The sequence below is a fragment of the Saimiri boliviensis genome, chromosome 10 (assembly GCF_048565385.1).
Source record: "Saimiri boliviensis isolate mSaiBol1 chromosome 10, mSaiBol1.pri, whole genome shotgun sequence".
Classification (NCBI taxonomy): domain Eukaryota; kingdom Metazoa; phylum Chordata; class Mammalia; order Primates; family Cebidae; genus Saimiri; species Saimiri boliviensis.
This window is the reverse complement of record NC_133458.1, coordinates 64,894,933-64,902,818: the sequence shown is the minus strand read 5'-3', so window position 1 is coordinate 64,902,818 and position 7,886 is coordinate 64,894,933. Positions and strand designations below refer to the sequence as shown.

General features: G+C 37.0%; 1 pseudogene; it reads left to right on the top strand.

Moving 5' to 3' along the window:
* Positions 1-4,209: 4,209 nt before the first annotated feature.
* On the top strand, positions 4,210-6,106 carry LOC101028443 (importin subunit alpha-1-like; annotated as a pseudogene).
* The last annotated feature ends 1,780 nt before the right edge of the window (positions 6,107-7,886 follow it).

Here is a 7,886-nt window from a genome sequence, read left to right as displayed (position 1 = left end):
TATGGGTTAGTACATAGACATACATCTCCTTGTTCTGTTCACTGAGAGGGTACAGAAGCAATGACACACAGAAAGCAAGGAACATACCTAGTGTCCAGATATCATTTTCTAATTGCTTTTATCTAGTAAAAGGAACCAGGGCTCCTTGGAGAAATTGTTAATTCTACCACTATGGCAAAAAAAAAAATTATTTAAGATGAGCCCAAAGCCAGAAAAATAAGAAAGTACTCACATACAAAAATGAGAGTGGTAAGTCAGAGATATCCAAACCAATGGAAAGAGTTTCCAATGGCCAACCTGGAACAATTTGAGCAATAAAATGAACAGTATTAAATTATAACCCAAAACATAAACTTAATATAATTAGTCCATACTGATAATAACAAATGGTTGAACAAATAAATAAATGGAGAACAGATAAATTTCTCATGCAGAAGAATTCCAAATAATATTTGTAGATAATCTACTTTCAAGGAGGGGGAGCATAACTTCCCACTGCTTTTAGTGTGGGCTGTATGCACTGGCCTTCTTCCAAAGCATATAATATGGAAAGGAATACATTAAAAAGTAACTTTACAGTGTAGATATCTAACAAACACGATCTCAGCCAGGTAATCAAAGTCATTGTGAACAGAGATAAGTCATGCAGATGGAATACACCCTTGAGATGATGTGATGAGAATGACTCCTAACGTTTGTGGTCTTTCCCTCTAGAACCAATAATCCCAGGCTAATAATGACATATGTATCAAACAAATACAAATTGAGAAACATTCTACAAAACAACTGGCAAGTACTCCCTAAAACTGTCAAGATTACCAAAAACAAAAAATATCTAAGAAATTGTCGCAACATAGAAGATCCATGACAGTGTGACAATTAAATGTAACACAGTACCGTGGGTGGGATCCTAAACAGAAAAAGCATGTTAGAGGAAAACTCTAGAGAAATTTGAATAAAGTATGAACTTTAAATGTAAATAATACATCAATATTGGTTCATTAATTGTAATAAGCTTAATGTATGATGTTAATAATAGAGGAAAACAGGTGTGGGGTCTACAGGAGCTCTCTGTACTATTTTCATGATAATTCTGTACACTTAAACCTATTCTGAAATTAAAAGCTTGTATTTTTTTAAGAAAAGGAGATTGGAAGATAAATTTCAGAGAAAATGGTTGCATGCAAAATCAGGATATGGGAGCCAAAACAACATTATTATTAAAAATAAGAAATTATGGCCGGGCGCGGTGGCTCAAGCCTGTAATCCCAGCACTTTGGGAGGCCGAAGCGGGTGGATCACAAGGTCGAGAGATCGAGACCATCCTGGTCAAAATGGTGAAACCCCGTCTCTACTAAAAATACAAAAAATTAGCTGGGCATGGTGGCACGTGCCTGTAATCCCAGCTACTCAGGAGGCTGAGGCAGGAGAATTGCTTGAACCCAGGAGGCGGAGGTTGCGGTGAGCCGAGATCGCACCATTGCACTCCAGCCTGGGTAACAAGAGTGAAACTCCGTCTCAAAAAAAAAAAAAAAAAAAAAAAAGAAAAGAAAGAAAGAAATTAAGAGGCAATTTTCAAACTCAACTTTTATTATAGTCTCAAGGAGTACATGTGCAGATTTGTTACATGGGTAAATTGCATGTTACTGAAGTTCAGTTTATGAATGATCCTGTCATTTAGGTAGTGAGCATAGTAACCAACAGTTAGATTTTTCACCTACGTCCACTAATAGTCCCAAGTTTCTCTGTTCCATCTTCATATCCATGTATAATCTTATCTGTTTATTTCTTCTAGAAATGGATCAGTTCCATATCTGATTACTCCCTTGGGACCTAATCAGTACTAGAATCTTTAATTGATAATAAATAACTGACTTGAGTAAGTTCCCTAAACTCACTAAGTCTCCTATTCCTTTTCTATAAAATAACGGTACTACAAAACAAAGCCTTATGAATTAGATTAGGTGGTTCATTTAGTGCACTTCTACAGTGCCTGGCACATAGTAAGGCTTCAATAACTTTATTAATATTCCCCCAAGCACCAATGATAAATTGTGATGATCATTATTGCTATTCAGGAGTGAGCGTTTTGGAGACAATATACATTCTGCTGTAAACTATTTCCCCTCTTCACTCTCTCACAATCTTCTATGAAATCCTACCTCTTCCTATTTTGTTTCTGAGACCCAAGGACCTCTGCATTTTTCTCTTTTTATTTAGTTTTACTTCCTAAATCACATTCATTTTTTTCCTCCTTTGTTCCTTTATTTTCCCAATATTAAGATCATTTTGATTACTCTATTTTTATAAATCATGCCACCAATATTCCAGGCTTGAAACCTCAAACTAATCTTTTAATCTTCTATCTTCTTACTCAATCCAATTAACCACATCCCCCTGCCAAAAATGGTTCTTTAAATCTCTCTCACATCTGTCCTTTTTCTATTTCATCACAAGCTTTAGGGTTTTTAAAACTCATTCCTTGTTAGCTGTTATTACATCCTATCTTTCTTGTTTTCCATGTCTCCTCATACTGGACTCTTTCCCTTTAATACAACAACATGTAAGTATTTCATTGAATCAGCTGGACTCAGTAGGATAAAAGTAGAAAACAGCTTTATTCTTTCTTCCATTCAACCTTCAAAAAGCTCATGAACTAATTCCTTCAGTGCATCTGCCACAAGTTTCAGGCAGTTCCTCTCAACTTTCTAGGCCCCTTTGATCACAAATGGTCTCAATCTGTTTACAGATCGACAGATATGTCATCTTTAGTATGTGGTTCACCACCACAATTTACACACCATCTCTTTCCTTGTCCTATCCCCCTGCCCCAGATAGGGAATTCATCAGGCTTGGTCCTGCAATAGGGTGGGAGCTTTTTCGCTCCCCTCTTCCCCATTCACCTTCTTCCCCACTCCTGACTATTCTGACTGACACCTTGAGGGACAGTACTGGGAGAAAATGTAATTAGAGAGAAACAAAGCAGTATCAGAGGGCTGATAGAAGAGTTCCTATTACTGGATGTAATGAATGCATGAGTACAGTTTTGTTTCAACTCATTTCTCCTTTGAAAAGCACTTTTGTGGTTTGGTTTGTTTTTGTTTTTGTTTTTTAAATTTTCTCTAATAGGACCTCTGACTACAGTTCCCAGGACACATTCCATGTAATTGCCTCATGGAAGGTGACAGATAACACGCAGGTCATTTTTCCAGAGAAATCAATCCTCTCTCTCTCTCTCTCTCTCTCTCTCTCTCTCTCTCTCTCTCTCATCTCTCCCATTTCACACATTTAAAAGGTGGAAGTGGGAGCTCACAGACACTGGCAGCGGTAGGTTTCCAGTCTGCTGGCATGCTCAGTGCAGGATCCAAAGCAGGTGTTTGACCCCTATCAAGTCATTCTCAATTTGCACTGAAATTAAGGTTTAAAAATTTTTCATTTTTACATCTTTCAGATAAGCTTTGTCAAGTCACACTTTTTAAAAACATTGTCAAATGCTCATAAAGAGCATAGGCTGTGTTTTTAAAATTTAAGCTTATTAATTTAAAGCCCTCTCTAATATTTCCTGATCAGTCATTCTAATCTATTTCCTCTACTTAGCTAAGCCAAAAATTCTTTGCTCTCCCAAATTTAATTATTGTTTTCTAAATTTTTGTTTTATTACATCACCATCCTAATCTCTACCCTGTCAGGATTCTTTGTTGTAGGCAACTGAAACTAAATTCACTTAATTCACACAGAAAATGAATTGATTAGAAGGATATTGGAGAGTTTACAGAATCAACTAGAAAGCTGGAGAACTGTTGAAAGGCAACTAAAAAAGGGAGAAAGCTCAGATTCTTTTCTAACCATGATCTGTTGAAGAGGCCCCCAACTTAATCAAGCACTCATCATTATACCACCGGACTCTCAACTGCTCTTCAGCTACAGCAAATAATCTCTCTCCCTGGCCTGTCTGTTGGCTTCTCTTCCACAGGATTTAGTCGTAGGCAGGGGCTCACATTCAGCCATGGCTAAATCACTTGCTCTCAACTCAAAAACCGTGAGGCCAAAGAAAGTGATTTAGCATAGATATAAGTTAAATATGACATGGTCTTTGGGTCGCATTGAGGTGGATGATTGAGTGCAGCCACCCCACAGCTGCTGAGCCCTGTGTTGCCTGCCATGGAAGCCTGGGCCCCCTGTGGAACTTTCTCCCTCTGTCTCATGTCCATGCCCACCAATGAAAATGCTAATACTCCAGCCACCCAACTTAACATATTCAAGAACAAGGAAAAAGACGGTACAGAAATGAGACATCACAGAATAGACGTCAATGTGGAGTTGTGGAAAGCTAAGAAGGAGAAATGTAAGCTATTTCCTGATGATGCTACCTCTCCACTGCAGGAGAACGGCAACATCCAGCATACTGTAAATTGGTCTGCTGATGACATTGTCAAAATGACATTATCGAGCCTCTGCGTCCATTTTTTTCTCATAAACGTGAAACTCAAGATGATCAGAGCTCCCTGAGTATCTGCGCTGTGATCAATCCAGACAGTGCCAGTCCCCCAGTTTCTTCTGGGGAAAGGAAATAAACAATTGGACATAATCATCAATAGCAAGTTTCTGTGTGCCTGTAGCCAGAGCTAAGAACATTTCTGCTAGATACACATAGGTACAAAGGGATAGACGGGAAACATCAGTCATTTTGTAAACCATGAACAGAAAGCAATTATATTAATTAGGGGAAAATTATATTTTATGTATACAGTTTGTCATATTTTCTTTGGGTGGGGCTTATGTTTATTCTTTTGAATAAATATTTTGAAATTTCAAATTAACAACAATATGGAAAGTCAGCTCCAAGCTACTCAAGCTGCCAGCAAACTACTTCTAGAGAAAACCAGCTCCCCATAGACAACATAATCAAGGCTGGTTGATTCCAACCTTTCTCTCCTTTGGAAGAACTGATTGTAGTCCCATTCCGTTTGAATCTGCTTGGGCACTCACTAACGTTGCTTCTGGGACATCAGAACAGACCAAAGCTGTGTTAGGCAGAGGTGCCATCCCAGCATTCATTTCTCTGTTGGCATCTCCCCAAGCTCACATCAGTGAACAAGCTGTATGGGCTCGAGGAAAAATTGCAGGTGATGGTTCCATTTTCTGAGACTTGGTTATCCATTACAGTGCTGTTAACCCACTGTTGGCTCTTCTTGCAGTTCCTGATATGTCATCTTTAGCATGTGGTTACTTACATAATCTTACCTGGACACTTTCAAATCTTTGCCACAATAAGAATACTTGCACCCCCTTTAGATTCTGTTGAGCAAATTCTTCCTACCTTAGTTTGGTCCCTGTATCATCACGATCCAGAAATATTGGCAGATACCTGCTGAGCTATTTCCTACCGTTCTGATGGTCCAAATGAATGAACTGACACGGTTGTGAAAACATGCCATGTTTTGCCCCAACTTTTGCAGTCTCTAGGAGCTTCCAAATTTCTAACTGTGACTCCAGCACTAAGAACTACTGGGAATATTGCCACTGGTACAGAAAAACATCGATGCAGAAGCACTCACCGTCTTTCCTAGCCTGCTAATCCACCCGAAAACTAACAGTCAAACATCACAGCTGGCCATCAGGACCAGATACAGCAAGTTGTGAATCATGAATTAGTTCTATTCTTCATCAGTTTTTTCTCTCTAAGACAGATTTTAAGCCAATAAAGGAATCTGTATGGGCCATACCCAACTGTACCAATGGTAGAACAATTGAACAGACTGTATACCTCGTTCATTGTGGCATAATAGAACCACTGATGAACCTCTTAACTGCAAGAAATGCCAGGATTATTTTGGTTATCGTGGATGCTATTTCAAATATCTTTCAGGCTGCTGAAAAACGTAGTGAAACCGAAAGCTAGTGTGAGTAAAGATGCAGAGGCTTAGAAAAAATCGAAGTTCTACAAAACCATGAAAATGAGTCTGTGCATAAGACTTTATTAAGCTTCATTAAGAAGTATTTCTCTATAGAGAAAGAGGAAGATCAAAATGTTGTGCCAGAAACTACCTCTGAAGGCTGTACCTTCTAAGGTCAGGATGGGACTTCTGGGACCTTTAACTTTTAGATCATGTAACTGAGGCATAAAGTTGTGTACTATGTTTGGTATAAGTTTGTATTACTGCTTCTCTACTAAGAACTCTTTTTAAATGGGGTTTCTTATTGTAGTATTTTTTATGCTGAACTTAAAACAGTTCCAGATTGTACACACTATATAAAGTTTGTCTTCTAAATGGGTTTCTTATTTCTATGCGAAATTTCATATCTCACAGTGTCCTGTGAATAAAGTCCACCCTTTTCTTTATATCAGAAAAAGAAAGAAGTCAAATTTATTATGTTTTATACATAATAAGGCTGCTTACAAAAAACATCCTAAAAGAATATATCAAAAATGATTAGGCTTTATGGAAAATACCTGCAAAATAATTGGGAACAAGACTTTTATGCAAAAAGTGAGTGTCTTCCATATACAAAAACAAAAAGAAAATACAAGAAATTAATTTAAGCAATAAGGACAAACATACTAAAATACCTAAAGTTAAATATGGCCCTGCATGAAAAAAACTATAATTAATTTCTGATGTGCAACTGAATAATTTAATAAATTAAGACAGTCAATTTTTTTAATGGAAACAATATTTTAAAGTAGCTCTTTTTCTTACCTCGCCTATAATCTTGGATGAATTTGCATTAAGTTTTGTAATTGCATGCCCTACTAAATACTAGGAAGTTAGTGTGTGAATTAAATTTTAATTTGACTCAATCAAATTAACAAAATTTAATTTTTTGGACGGAGATGGTATTTGTTGGTGTGTGTTCTGAAAATGTTTTGAAGTCAGTTTATAGAGATATTGATTAGCTTAATCAGAGTCTATATAGAGATGTTTAGAATTTTATGTATTTAGTATACTTAATATTAAACATAAAATAATTAAGCAGAAAAAATATCTAACCTCACAGTAAAGTTATGGCATTCATATTTCTACCCAAATAGGTGTTCATATTTTAAATCTGAACTATCACTAAAAATTATGTTAATTTTATCCTAATTCCAACCTGTCCATACCAAATATATCTTATTCATTGATGTACTCCATTATATTTCTAATTCAGAAGCTAGATTGTTAGATTATGCTTAATTTTTTGTACCATCTTGTTCTGCTATTAGAGGTTGGGCAGATGACAAGATAGGTTAAGATGGCCAAATCTCAACTCGAAGAACCTCACATCTAAACAATCAGCTTATACCCCTAACACAGTGCCATAACTGATCAAGATTTGATGTGGGTAGAGACTTAAGGCAAAAATTAATGAAGTTGAGGACAACTAAGGAACTTTTGTCAAACTGCTGGCAAACAAGTGCCATACAGTGGATGCCCATGTTATTTTTAACTTACTTTTCACTTCCAGAATTACTTGCTGCTAATTTTAATCAGAAATAGCTGTCACTAAAGAATATGAGACTGCCAAAATCTCTGTGTAACCATATGAAAACTTCAGATCCTGCCTGATATCAGCATGACTGTCCTCAAGTGCTTGTGCTACATCTCCAAACCCTCACACACTGCCTGCTTGTTCTAGAATCGTCTTGACCCTAAATAACCCCATGCTGCATGCAAACAATTGTGCCTCAGTCCCTCTGTTCTCTTAAGAATATGTCCATGTGCTTTCATTATTCATTTCATCCTGGTAAAGTGAGGGGTGGCTTTGCTTACAAAAACAAAACAAAGAACAATAACAACAAAAATCTGGAGTGTTTTTTAGCTAGAAATTTCCCCTTCAGATACAGGTTCAGTCAAATGTACCCATTGGTTACTTATATCCTTTTTGGTAAAATCTACTGACTG